We start from the raw sequence: 14,508 nt of genomic DNA on the forward strand, positions 1-14,508 counted from the left end.
TATCTCCTCCCGTTATTGGAAGCAAAAAAGAAGAACAAACCAAAAAACTATTTAAAATATATAAATAAAACTATTTAAGAAAACTTAGTTTCTTTAGCAGATACGTCTATTATAAACCTAGATCATGTATACTTACGTGGATAAGTAATCGTTTAAAGTATCGTTTAATATAAATAAAAGAACAACTGAATGCTTTACTTGCTCATGAAAAGATAATTCGGGGACCTTTATATTAGATCTTCCACACACCAAACACTTTCTAGTCATTTTTACGAGTATTTAGAAAGGCTAACGAAAAAAAAATATAAATATAATTGCACAAACTTAAAATTAACTTCTCACTGAACACACTTGCATCCTTGGCTATATAAAAGCGGTCGATAAAAGAGTAATTAATACAATTTTTAAAATAAAAAACGCAAAAAACAAGCGTCTTCACACAATGGAAGTTAGATTATGACAAGATTATGACAATAAGATGACAATGAAAAGTTGGTTTCCATAACAATGTATAATTTGAACTTTCTAAACCGTATAAAATTGTGATCATTTTGGAAATTCGTGCAACTTTTAATGCGCATGTGCAAAGTAAGGTCCTCGAAAAAGACAAACCTATTGAACGTTTCATAAGTGCAATAAAGAAGGTTTGAAAATGGCACATCGTGATGTTGTAGACATATTTTTTAATGCTAAACTTATCGCGTTTATTTATTCACGTAAGTATATATGATCTAGGATTATAAACCTGTAACATTCCATTAAAATGACGTTGTATGAAGAATTAAGTCTGCCACAAAGGTATAGACATTAGTTGGTGATATATCTGTTATTCTTCATTTAAAAAGTCAACACTACCAAGAGCTTAAAGCATATAAAGTTAAATGATTTAATTCTGTTCCGCCTTGCTTCACTTATTCGAAAGAATATCACTTTCCACGAACCACAACACCGAGCCGGTAAGATTGATTTTTATTGCGAATTAATAGCTGTTTGAGAATATTTTGTAATTACCCTTAACGAGACTGGATTCGCAGAACCGAACGATAGATATAGACGTAGGAGAAACTTTAAAAGCTACTAACGTTAATTATTTGTTAATTACGTTTTTAAACTTAACTCTGGCTAAGTTATTTTGTCAAAACTCTTAATTTGAAAGTAAATACTCTAACAGTGTTTAGAAAAAGGGTAAACAAGTATTGTATTTTAGTATATAGTTTGGAGACATCAACAGGAAATTAGCAATGAAACCCGTACACTCTACAGGGTCGTCCAAACTCTATTCAGGAAATATCAGCAGCATATTCTGCAGATAAAAATAAGTAAAAAAAATCATATAAATGCATGTTCTAAAATGCTTAGTTTCGGAGATACAGGGTGTAGAAGTTACATTTTTATTTCGATTTTTTCCAAATAATTTCTAAAGTAACATCAATATTTCAATGAAAAATGGTGTCTGGGAGTTTTTTGACATGAAAAAATTGATTTTGATGTCAATATGACTCCTATTTGTAGGGGGCGCCACCTACATATTTTTTAACTGGTTGAAGAGTAATAATTCGTCTGTACCTGCATAAAACTACCGAGTAAGAAATTTTACATTTTCGATGTATTTTACGTAAAAGGTATCTTTGTAAAAATCGCTACGAGTAATGGTTCTCGAGATATTTGGAATCTAAATTATCAATATCTGTCATCATTGAAATAAATTTAACATGTTGACTAAATAGTTATTAGGCTGAAATTATAAATTTGGAATGTTTTTGTGCCTAAAGTTCAACCGAAACTGTTTTATCAACATTTCTTCGAACAAAAATTTATGATTAATTTCAAAAATAATAACTTCCCAAATTTATCATTTCAAACATATAACTATGTACTCAACACTCAAAATGTTTATTTTTAGTGAATAATGACATGTACTGTATATTTTCATTCTAAATATCTTGAGAACGATTACTTTTAGCGATGTTTAGCAAGAGATCTTTTTTGCGTAAAAGTCATCATAAATGTATATTTTTTTACTAAGTAGTTTTATACAGGTACGGATGAAAAGTTATTATTCTTTAAACCAGTTAAAAAATATGTAGATGGCGCCCTCTACAAGTAGGAGTCATATTGACATCAAAATAACATTTCCCATGTCAAAAAACTCCCAGACACCAATTTTCATCCAAATATTGACGTTACTTCATAAATTATTTGGAAAAAATCGAAATAAAAATAAAACTTCCACACCCTGTATTTCCGAAACGAAGCATTTTAGGACATACATTTATACGAACTTTTTTACTTATTTTTATCTACAAAATATACTGCCGAAATTTTCGGAATACAGTTCGGAACACCCTGTAAAGTTTAGAGAGATCAACAGGCGATTGGAAAAGGAACCCGTAATAATTTCCATAAAATAAGTAGATGAAAAAATTGATTTTGATGTCAATATGACTCCTATTTGTAGGGGGCGCCACCTACATATTTTTTAACTGGTTTGAAGAGTAATAATTCTTCGTCCGTACCTGTATAAAACTACCGAGTAAGAAATTTACATTTTCGATGTATTTTACGTAAAAAAGGTATCTTTGTAAAAATCGCTACGAGTAATGGTTCTCGAGATATTTGGAATCTAAATTATCAATATCTGTCATCATTGAAATAAATTTAACATGTTGACTAAATAGTTATTAGGCTGAAATTATAAATTTGGAATGTTTTTGTGCCTAAAGTTCAACCGAAACTGTTTTATCAACATTTCTTCGAACAAAAATTTATGATTAATTTCAAAAAATAACTTCCCAAATTCTATTTCAAACATATAACTATGTACTCAACACTCAAAATGTTTACTTAGTGAATAATGACATGTACTGTATATTTTCATTCTAAATATCTGAGAGAACGATTTAGCGATGTTTAGCAAGAGATCTTTTTATGTAAAAGTCATCATAAATGTATATTTTTTACTAAGTAGTTTTATACAGGTACGGATGAAAAGTTATTATTCTTTAAACCAGTTAAAAATATGTAGATGGCGCCCTCTACAAGTAGGGAGTCATATTGACATCAAAATAACATTTCCCATGTCAAAAAACTCCCAGACACCAATTTTTCATCCAAATATTGACGTTACTTCATAAATTATTTGGAAAAAATCGAAATAAAAAATAAAACTTCCACACCCTGTATTTCCGAAACGAAGCATTTTAGGACATACATTTATACGAACTTTTTTACTTATTTTTATCTACAAAATATACTGCCGAAATTTTCGGAATACAGTTCGGAACACCCTGTAAAGTTTAGAGAGATCAACAGGCGATTGGAAAAGGAACCCGTAATAATTTCCATAAAATAAGTAGATCTTTCAAACGAATTTTTGACAAAGACAGTTGTTGTCTGTCATTTTAAAACAAAATTAAATATATTTTTTTGTTAATATTTGAATGTCGTCTGTGAAAATCGTTATGGGTAGTTTTTTTTTTTAATAAAAATAAATCTGTAGGCACAAATAAACGCGAAACTCGAAATGATTCTACTTAATTTTAAATATATGTATATTTTTTATTATTAGAACACTTTTTTGTAAAATAAAAAATAGATTCCTTTAGTCTATTCAACAACAAAAAAACAATGTCTGTGTTTAGCTTTCAAATGGCAGAGTAACTATATTTATGTTACCATATTCCCATAATTTTATTTAGTTTTAATGTGTATATTCCGCACACAGCACAGTTCTATCTTTAAATGATTGTTTCACACAATTATCCGCCAAGCGACTTACAAATTCAAGGATACCAACGTTAATAGAAAATCAACTTGATGTTTAACATGGAAGATGCTCTGAAGGATTTGTTTAAATATTATATTTTAAATTAGAAAAATACGGCGGTTTACCATCGTATAAAAATATGAAAAACATTAGCATCAAGAAACAAGTTACATTAAAAATATTATTTTATACTAGTTTTACAATGCATTTTAGTCTGATTTCGGTTTACAGTCGTTTTTAGATATTTTTTTAGTTATGCAATGTCGCATCCTTAATGATAATAATGGGAGACAGGATATAGAATATGAACAGTACAGTGTTTTAAGTTATTTTTTTTGGTACAAGGGTTAATCTAGAAAAAAAGCTATATTTGCTTATAAAGATTTCGAACTAAATGATCTATAGTTCATACCAAATAAACTTCTAGTCACGTGATCAAGCTTGACCGGTACATCATTGCCCACTTTTACATATTTTCTTTTAATCAAAATGTTTCAGGATACAAAAAATAAATAAATTATAAATACAGGTGTCATTGAAATGGTGTAAAAAAAAAATCGGGGTGATAGTAATTCCTAAAAAATAGTAAAAAGTTCCTGTAAGTATAGGGCGGAAAATGCATATTAAGGGAGTTAGGGGCACTAAAAGGGTGAATTTAAAAACGTTGTTTTGAATTTGTAGGCTTAAAAAACGAGATAAGACTTCGAAAAAATCCTCTGCCATAAATTTTGACCCTAAATCAAATGGTGATACTGAAAATTATTTGGAAAAGTGGAAAGGGTAGTTTTGCAAGGGTAGGGGTTATTTCGTGAATAACTTTTTGAGGTTAATTTTTTTGCAACGGGGGTTCATTTTTGAAAACTACGTACTTTTTCCTACAAAAGGTATCTTGTGGCACATCGCCAGAGCGATGGTTTTGAGAAAAATTGAAAGCAAAAAGATTGCTCTGATGGGTTGCTAAATGGTTAATCAACCTAAACTTATGAAAGTTATGGCGGTTCAAAAGTAACCAAGTAATTATTAAATAATTAACTGGAAAATCAAAATTTCATGATTTTTAAAACATCTTATTGCTTTAAAAACTAAATAAACTTTTTTGGTTTTAAAAAAATTTGGTTTGCTCAGTGCATTAATACTGAAAAGCAACTACGGCAACGCATTATTGATTGTTTCAATCAAATTCGGACAACACCAAGGATATTCCACAGGGTATCTACGCAGATCGTAGAGCACAAAATCAGATGTCTACATTGAAATGAATGATGGTCACTTTGAACATTTACTATGAATGAATTAAAGAATGCATTATTTTAATATGGAATTTTGGTAATTGGATGAGGTTTTTTTCGCGAAAAAAAATTTTGAAAACTCGAAATTTTTTGAAAAAATTTTTGAATTTTTTTTTAGTTCTTTGTTTATAAACATAATTTCTTGATAATATGGCTAAAATATTATTTTCTTAGAATAACAGACTTCGCCACAGTATTATACGTAAAAATTTCTACAATAAACAGTTTTCACCGTCTCGATACCTTTAACTATAACAGAGATACAGGGGGTGTCCCAAATTGCAAAATTTTCAAAAAGACCCTGTAATTCTGAAAAGAATAGGGCTATGAAAATTTTATTTACGGCATCTTCCGTTTGACAAAAAAGTGGCACAGGTTTGTGCAAACCGCACCCTTCTATCTTCACGAATAACGGAGATACCGTACGATTTCAACCAAAATGACACACCCTGTACAGAGTATCGTGAGCATATCTGGGAGAGAGTGTTTTCAATGCAAAAAAAGATGATTTGAAATTATATTCAAGTTAATCTTCCGTACTTTTTAATTCTGTTAACCTATCCTAACCGACCACATTCAGAACATTAATTAAAATTATAATAATTATTGATTAGCATGTATTACTCTTTAATATTTGAGAGAAATTTTATTATTTAACATAATAACGTATGACAATTTATCGGGACCAGTCATATCGGATTCGGCAAATTAGCTGTTATGCGCCGAAGGAGACGGCTTTTAACTTAATTTCCATAATTGATTCAGAAGCTGGTCCAGTCGGGGCCTTAAGCGGACGCCAATTTTCCAAATTGCTCCAATACCAATCTGTCTTAAATCACTTTAGAGGTCTCGCGGTATGATTACGCTCGAGCTTTTCAACAGCTATAATTAAATTGCCGCTTGTTATTAGAAAACAGAAATCTATATAATCGCCATGATCGTGATTACATGTGTATTGGCACTTAGTATACTGATAATTTTCCGTTTTTTTTTAATCATTTATACTGTTTGAATTCTTTTAGAGATGGAATTATATAAGTTGGTATTATCTTAATAAGGCGCTAGTTATCAGTTTAGGGACGGCTAGTGAATTATGAAAAAAAAATTGTGTGCACTATGTACGCATATTTGAAAAGTTGAAAACTTCTTACTAACAGCTATTAAATTGAAGGATTTGAAGGATATATATTTTTTACAAATGCTTTTTATAATCTTCAAAAAAATAGAGTAAATATAAAACAGTATACTATTCTAGCTTTATAATGTTTATTCTATTTTTATTCTTCTTCTTAAAGTGCCTATCTTCTTTGGATGTTGGCTATCACATTGATCCATATTACTTTGTTCACTGCCGTTCTGAACAAAGCTGTTGACGTCAATCCGGTCCATGTTCGTAGATTTCGCAGCCACGATATTCGTCTGCGTTCCGCTGATCTTCTGCCTTCTATTTTCCCCTGCAGTATGAGTTGGAGTAGGCGGTATTTCTCGTTCCGCATGATGTGTCCGAAGTATTCCAGTTTTCTTCGTTTGACATTTACCAGAAACTCCAACTTCTTGTTGATGCGATGTAGTACAGTCTAATTTGACACGCGATGCACCCACGTAATCCTAAAAATACGCCGATAGCACCACATCTCAAATGCCTCCACCCGCTTGCATGATGCGTCGGTGAGGGTCCACGCCTCTGCTCCATACAGAAGGGTTGAGAGCACGTAGCATATCAGGATTCTGATTCTAGCGTGGACGTTGAGGGACAGGTTGCATCGTATTTTTCGCATTTTGTTAAATGTCCCTCTCGCGATTTCGATTCGGTGTTTTATTTCGCGAGAGTGGTCCCAGTCTTTAGTCAGGGTGCAGCCCAGGTATGCAACTGTCTCGGCCGCTGGGAAAACGATGTTGTTAACAGTGAACTGAAAGTTGTTGATATAGTTCTTGCTAATGATTAACGTTTGAGTCTTCTTGCAGTTCATCTTCATTCCGTATCTGCTGCATGTATTCACCACACGATCTATAAGCCTTTGGAGACCTTCAGCGGTATCGGCCAACAGAACGGTATCATCTGCATATCTCAAATTGTTTACTATTTCTCCGTTTATTACCAGCCCATCCACTGTGTCGTCCAGTGCCTCTCTAAATAGATTTTCCGAGTACACATTGAATAGCAGAAGCGACAATATACAGCCCTGTCGCACTCCCCTCCTTACACTAAACTCTGCATTCACCAACAACAGAATCATATCAATTCTCTCTGATGTAAGATAAGTTTGCAATTTCAGCAAATTTCTGAGAATTTTTTTTTGTTTTAACTGACACAAAATGATAACTAGTTATTAAAGTTGGACTAATTTGACAGGTATATTGAAGTAACGTCAGATATATCACAGCCACCTAGATTTTATCAAATAATAAAGATCTACTCAGATCAAATCATGTAAATGAAAATATCTAGCAAAATCTTTGTTTGAACCTTAATAGTATTTTGAAGAGACATGAATTCTCCATTGAATATCGGAATAATATACTGGGTGTTCCATTTAAAATAAGAGAGTAACATGCTTTTAAATGTGACCAATGTTCAATATTAATTTTGTCTCACCCTGTATAACTTGTTGGATCAAGTTTTAATTTGATTTGAAGTACTATAGTTAATTTAACTACATATTAGGCTATACCGGGTAAATTCAAATTTAGGTAGCTTTTATTGTAATTTAAAAATTGTTCTTTATTTCTAGAAAATATTACATATGTCAAAAACCTCTCATTTTAGTCATATACTGCTCTTATAAAACTCACCTTTATTTTTCGCCCAGAATCCGAAAATTAATTAATATATAGGGTGTTCCATTAGAAAAAACACAACTTTGATATGTAACTTTTTTTGGGGACACCCTGTAGAACTCTCTATATTTTTAAAATGTGCTCTGAATTAACCTACATATGCTCACAAAATCTCATTTCAATACAAACTGTCGTTCTCCTTGGAGCCTCCGCGGCGTATGAGACGCGCCACCCTGTATTCCGTAGCACAAAATTGAGTCTTTGATTCATATATATATACAGTGTGTCAATTTTAAAACTTCCCACCCTTAATGTCTTTCTTGCAGTTAAAAATATGAAAAATTGTAAAGACACATCAATTGTAATTGCAAAGGGGACACTTTAAATGAATATTTTTAGCCTTTTTCTTTCAACCCTCTAGGAGGGGTAGATGTCACCTTTACAATCTTAAATAGGAATGGGGGTCAAGTGGCACATCGTTTTAAAGGGCGTTTAATTTTCTTTTCAGCGGTATCCTACTTTATTGCGTTTTATCCAGAGGTTTCCGAATAATCGCGTGTCAAAGTTGCAGAAACAATTAAACGTTCCAGATTTTGGTTTTCACGTTAGTGTTTACACACAAGTTATTGCAATGGATCTCCTTGTAGTACAAATGATTAGAAGATTAGGTTACACCACTTACGCCCTATCTTATAAGTTGTTCAAAATGTTGTCCATTTCCCCGTAAACAGTAATAAAGTCTGTTTTCAAACACCTCTCTAACATTTCAAATATCAGTAGATTGTGTTTTATAAATAATGGATTTAAGATGTCCCCCCCCCCCAAATAAAATCTAAGTGATCTTGAAAGACATTCCCCTTCTGCCAATCTATGTACCTGCAAATCTTTCTTTTAACCACTGTCGCACCGGAAAAAAATAATGAGCTGGAGCACCGTCCTGCTGGAATGTTAACGATTATTCCTGTGAAACTGATTAGAGGTTGCCACTAATTCGAATTTGAGAAAGGAAACGTTAATGTTTATAATATTTTCTCTTTATTACTATTTCGAATTTCGACCCACTAGAAAAATGTAATGGCTACGTCCATGTTGCCACCTAATCTTCTACCCCTTTTTTACCCCTCCTAAGGGGTTGAAAGAAAAAGGCCAAAAATATTCATTTAAAGTGTCTCCCTTACTAATAAAATTGACGTGTCTTTCCGATTTTTCATATTTTTAACTGCAAGAAAGATATTAAAGGTGGGAAGTTTTAAAATTGACACACTGTATATATATATATATATATATATATATATATATATATATATATAATATATATATATATATATATATATATATATATATATATATATATACAAAAGAGGAAGTCTTGACCGATCAATTATAACTAAAACTAAGAAGAAAATTCTTGGGGATAGCGGTCTATTAGAGGCAAAAAATTAAACAATTTTTTAAACATACGCACGAGCTTTCGGAAAATATATTTCCTTTTTCAAATTAAAACATATCACAAAGTCAACTGAATATAATATAATATTATATAAACTTACGTGTAAAAAGTTTAATTATAAAAATAGAAAAATATATCAATTTCCATATGGAAGAAAGACTAAAAATTTTGTATAAAAGTTAAAATCTTCTTAAATATTCATGATTTCTGACATTACTAAAATTATTTTGACATAGAAAGGTAAATTTAATTATTAATAAAACACGTAAAAAACATATAAGGTTAATCACAAGTTACAAATAAAAATAAAAAGAAAAATCAAATTTTAAATATTATTTTATTTTTAATAAAATAGAGTAAGAAAAGAATATATTATTACCAAGATCCTCAATATCTTTTCTTTTATTAATACAATTATCATTAATGTAAATTTCTACCATTTCAAGAAAAAATATATAATATTATATAATATTTTATATAATATTATATATTTTTATTATTTTTTTTTTTTTTATATTATATAATATTTTTTTTTCTTGAAATGGTAGAAATTTACATTAATTTAATGATAATTGTATTAATAAAAGAAAAGATATTGAGGATCTTAGTAATATATATTCTTTCTTACTCCATTTTATTAAAAATAAAAATAATATTTAAAATTTGATTTTTTCTTTATTTTTATTTGTAACTTGTGATTAACCTTATATGTTTTTTACGTGTTTTTTTATTAATAATTAAATTTACCTTTCTATGTCAAAATAATTTTTAGTAATGTCAGAAATCATGAATATTTAAGAAGATTTTAACTTTTATACAAAATTTTAGTTCCTTTCTTCCATATAGAAATTGATATATTTTTCTATTTTTATAATTAAACTTTTTACACGTAAGTTTATATAATATTATATTATATTCAGTTGACTTTTGTGATGTTTTAGCCTTGAAAAAGGAAATATATTTTCGAAAGCTCGGCGTTTGTAAAAATTGTTTAATTTTTTGCCTCTAGCCCGCTATCCCCAAGAATTTTCTTCTTAGTTTTGGTTATATATATATATATATATATATATATATATATATATATATATATATATATATATATATATATATATATATATATATATATATATATATATATATACATATATATATATTTAAACAAATCAGTCTCAAGAACAGTGTTTTTAGAAAAAACTCCTCTTTAATAAACGATTGTTTTTAGAAATATTAACAAACGTTTTATGTATGAAAATATTAACACAATGATTTTTTTTTCAGATCCAAATATCGAATTGGCACGTACTTTGAAATCAGACATCATCATTGTTACACAAAAATAAAAGGTAATTTTTCTATTATTATTATATTAAACACACACACGTAAACGATATTATGAGTTAAAATCAAATTTCACGTTGTTGTTTTATATTTAACTTGAATGTTATTAGATGTTTCTAAAAATAGTTGCAATTTTCTACAATGCAAACCAAAAAATATTAAAACAAAACAGCATTTTTCACAATTAGGATGTCCAAGCTTTCAATGATTTTAACATTAAAATTATAGTTGCTAAAATGAATAAAAAATTAAATTATCAGGCAAAAAAAGGTCTTTTTAAAATAAGTATATCGTCGGTTTCTAACAAAAACAAACTGAGTCTAAAAAGCAGAAGTCCGAAGAAGAACTCAAAAATGAAACTTAATAATTTTAGAAGATTTGATCGATATTTTCATAATATAGCTTTATATTCTAGCAGAAATCTAGTCAAATGATATAAATAAGTCAAAAATGAAATAACTAGACTTAGTGTGGTTTCCTTTTATTTATATTATCTAACATAAAATAAATTGAAAAAGAACATAAAATTAAGTGTATTTATTTTTCAGTAGCCAAAACATTTAACAAAAAAAAACGAAAATAAAAAAGAAATATATAATTTCCATTTAAAAAAGTCCTAAATTATAATTTATAGACTTAATTTAGAGGCAACCTATAATTTTATAGCAGGCTTATATCGAGAGATTTATATTTTCAGTTCTTTTTTACGATCGGCTACGTTCATCATCTCTCAAGAAACTCTTATAAAGGATTAAGTGTTCACACAATAAAATCGTTTAAAATAGAAAACATTTTATTACTCGGACTTAGCGCTTTCGTGTATTACTTAGCTCTCGTATCAGGAATTAACTGTTACTTTAAAAAATATGGTGTTTCAGAGAGCGACATTGTAAGGAATCGGCCGAAAAGTGTGCGTGGGTTCGTTTTTATAACGCTAGGATTGGTACCATCAAGATATATAAACCACAATAACACAACGAATTCCGAAAATATTGTTAAGTTGATGCGAACTATTAAACTGAAATCGTAAAGTATAAAATATAGGTGACCCTACACGTTAAAGCTAAATGTATAAACTTGTTACAGTTATATGAATGTATATGTATATGACATATATTGATTATTTCGTTTTTAAATATTTTAGCCGACCATACCAACAGGTATGGTAGGCTATTAAGATCGGAAAAAAAAGTTTTTTTAATGTCATTCAAAATGAGTTATTTGGGTCATAAATTACCTAAATACAAAATATTTTCATGGTGTCTGTCTGTCTGTCCGCCTGTCCGTCTGTAACACGATAACTCAAAAACCGCTAAACCGATTTTAACCAAATTTGGTACAAAAATACTGTTTTACCCGAGAATCTGGCCATTAGTTTTTGGTGGGTGTAGGGGGTTGGTAAGGGGGTATGGGAGGGGGTTAAAGATTTTAAAAAATCGTAACTCCAAAATTACAGTAGCTAGCGAAACGCGGTTTTCAATTTAAGATTAGGAATAATATTTGCAACAAAATTTGTAATAATATCAAAATCAGTCAAAGTCGCAGTTTTTGAGATATTCCGTGTTTCCGTAGTCCGTTTTTGAGAAAATCCGTGTGGAGAACTCCAAACTCCAATCAGACGCGACCCCAGGTGGCGGATAGGGGACGGAATTTACTATAATTACAATCTGATCTAATATAGATAAATAAGCATTTTTTTCCAATCTAAATTACTAATACTTAAATAACTTATACTAAGGACTTACTCACTAGGGTTTCTTATTTTTTACTATTTACTTAATTACACTAATATTATCGCGTACACAAGCACTATTTGCCTTTTCACTAACACATATTAACTAGTTCTAAGGGTTTAATCTGTTTAAGCTTTTTGATGTGGGTTCTGTTGTCGAGTAGCTGGATGGCCTCAACGACGTGGTGGTGAAGTCGTTCTTCGTACCTCTTGGCGAATGAGGTAAAGTTTGGGTAACTGTATCCACTTCCGAGTCCCTGTGGAGGTCACTGTTTCAGAAATACCATGGGGCGTTGACAATACTCCTTAGTACTTTGTTTTGGAATCGCTGAATAATTTCTTGGCTGCTTTTACTAGCACAACCCCACAATTGTATACCATAGGTCCATACAGGTTTGAGAACCTGTTGATAAAGTACTAATTTTATTATGTATTGATAACGTTGAATTTAGCCCAAGAAGCCCTAGTTTTTTATTTTTAGTTTTTCTTTTTGATGTGGCTTTTCCAACGCAGCTTTGCATCCAATGTCATTGATTTTGGATGAGATCTTGAGAACTTGAGAACATTGAACTTGGGTAAGATATTGAGAACCATTATTCGTAGAGATTTTTACCAAAAGACTCTTTTTACATTAAAAAAACGGTGGACATGTATATTTCTTAACACAGTAGTGTAATACAAATACGGATGAAAACTAATTACTCTTCAAAACAATTAAAATATAAGTAGATGGCGCTCCGTCAAATTAGGAGTCACCGATATTGACGCCGAAATGAAAATTATTATGTCAAAAAACCCAGACCGTTAATGGAAGAAATAAGAAGCAACCTTATGGGCGATTTCGTGGCACAAAACCTGTCCGAGATTTAGTTTAGATCTTCGCCGCTGCGCGCTGATCGTTTACAGCGCAGCGAATAAAGAATACTGTACCGTAGTTCTACTTTCAGTCGACAGATTGGGTGGTTGCCGGAGACAGTGTTGCCAGAATTACGGATTAAACGTAAATTTACGGATTTTGGGTACAGCAAGTTAATAGTACGGATTTTTTATTATTAAACAATTTAATATAATATTATATGATTAAACAAGAAACGGCGTCAGAGTTGGCTTGGAAATTAAGATCGCTGTTATTTCATATGTAAAATATTATGGTAAATATCGATAGTTCGCCAGTTTCAAGCCAACTAAACGACTTATTTCGATCATACGAAATATTCAACAACTATAAAAGAATTTTTATTTTGTTTGTTGTTTATTCTATTGTTTAACACGAATGCATTTTCTATACATATACATTTTAATATGGCAACACTGTCGCTTTCAGAGAAAATATGCCAATATGAAACACTATAAATAGCCTTTAATAAAAAAATATAAAAGCTCTTTTAAAGCCTCATGCATTGAATACCAATTCGTACAAAATCGCAGTGTATGTTAACCTTTACTCGTTCGATTGAGATCGTAAAAAAGCTGATGTCACTGTGCACTGATGTCACCCCAATTTATGGCACTAAAACCATCTGTATAACAACATGTTCTGAATTTTTCAAAAGGAATTTACCAGAAGATAACAAGACCGGGATTTTTCGAGAGAAATCAAAACCACGCGATATCGATCAGCTTCATATTTTGGAGTGATGATCTAGGTCGAAGATTATAGTAAAGAAACCACTTATTAAAGGTACCATTTAATTATAGGGGTTGAAGATGCTTCCCTAATAATTATGACAGTAAAAGACAGACATCAGGAATTTATAAAATTTCGAAATCAAAGACGAGATTTTGTAGTTTCAGTGAAATCTATATATAGTTCAAGCTCTAAATATTTTACCTAAATGTAATAATTGAAAATATCAATTTCGCAGGTATTTATACCTAATTATGTTTTATCAAAACTTTCCGACAATGAAGTTTATTTTCGATTTTTTTTCACTTTTGTGCTAATTTAAATTACACATAAGCATATAAGCGCGCTGTGCAATATACACACAGAGTAGTATCAGTTAACAATTGGAATGAAATCATCACAAAATATTTTCTATAAATAGTCTTCTTTATAATATATAATAAAACTAGCGTGTACCCGCGACTTCGTTCGCGTCGAATTAGTCATTTGTAATGATGATGATAAAGCAAAGCAAGAATTTCCATTAAC

The 14,508-nt window shown here is 30.3% G+C and overlaps 1 protein-coding gene across 2 annotated transcripts in view; it reads left to right on the forward strand.

The window, feature by feature from the left end:
- The window catches only part of LOC115885992 (knirps-related protein-like), a 100,542-nt gene that overhangs the window by 8,241 nt on the left and 77,793 nt on the right, over window positions 1–14,508 (forward strand). For both annotated transcript variants that reach the window (XM_030905026.1, XM_030905027.1), the window contains exon 2: window positions 10,562–10,626. The gene's annotated coding sequence lies outside the window, so the exon portion shown is untranslated. The remainder of the gene's footprint in view (window positions 1–10,561; window positions 10,627–14,508) is intronic.

This window comes from Sitophilus oryzae, unplaced genomic scaffold (genome assembly GCF_002938485.1).
Source record: "Sitophilus oryzae breed Bouriz unplaced genomic scaffold, Soryzae_2.0 scaffold_465_pilon_pilon, whole genome shotgun sequence".
Classification (NCBI taxonomy): Eukaryota; Metazoa; Arthropoda; class Insecta; order Coleoptera; family Curculionidae; genus Sitophilus; species Sitophilus oryzae.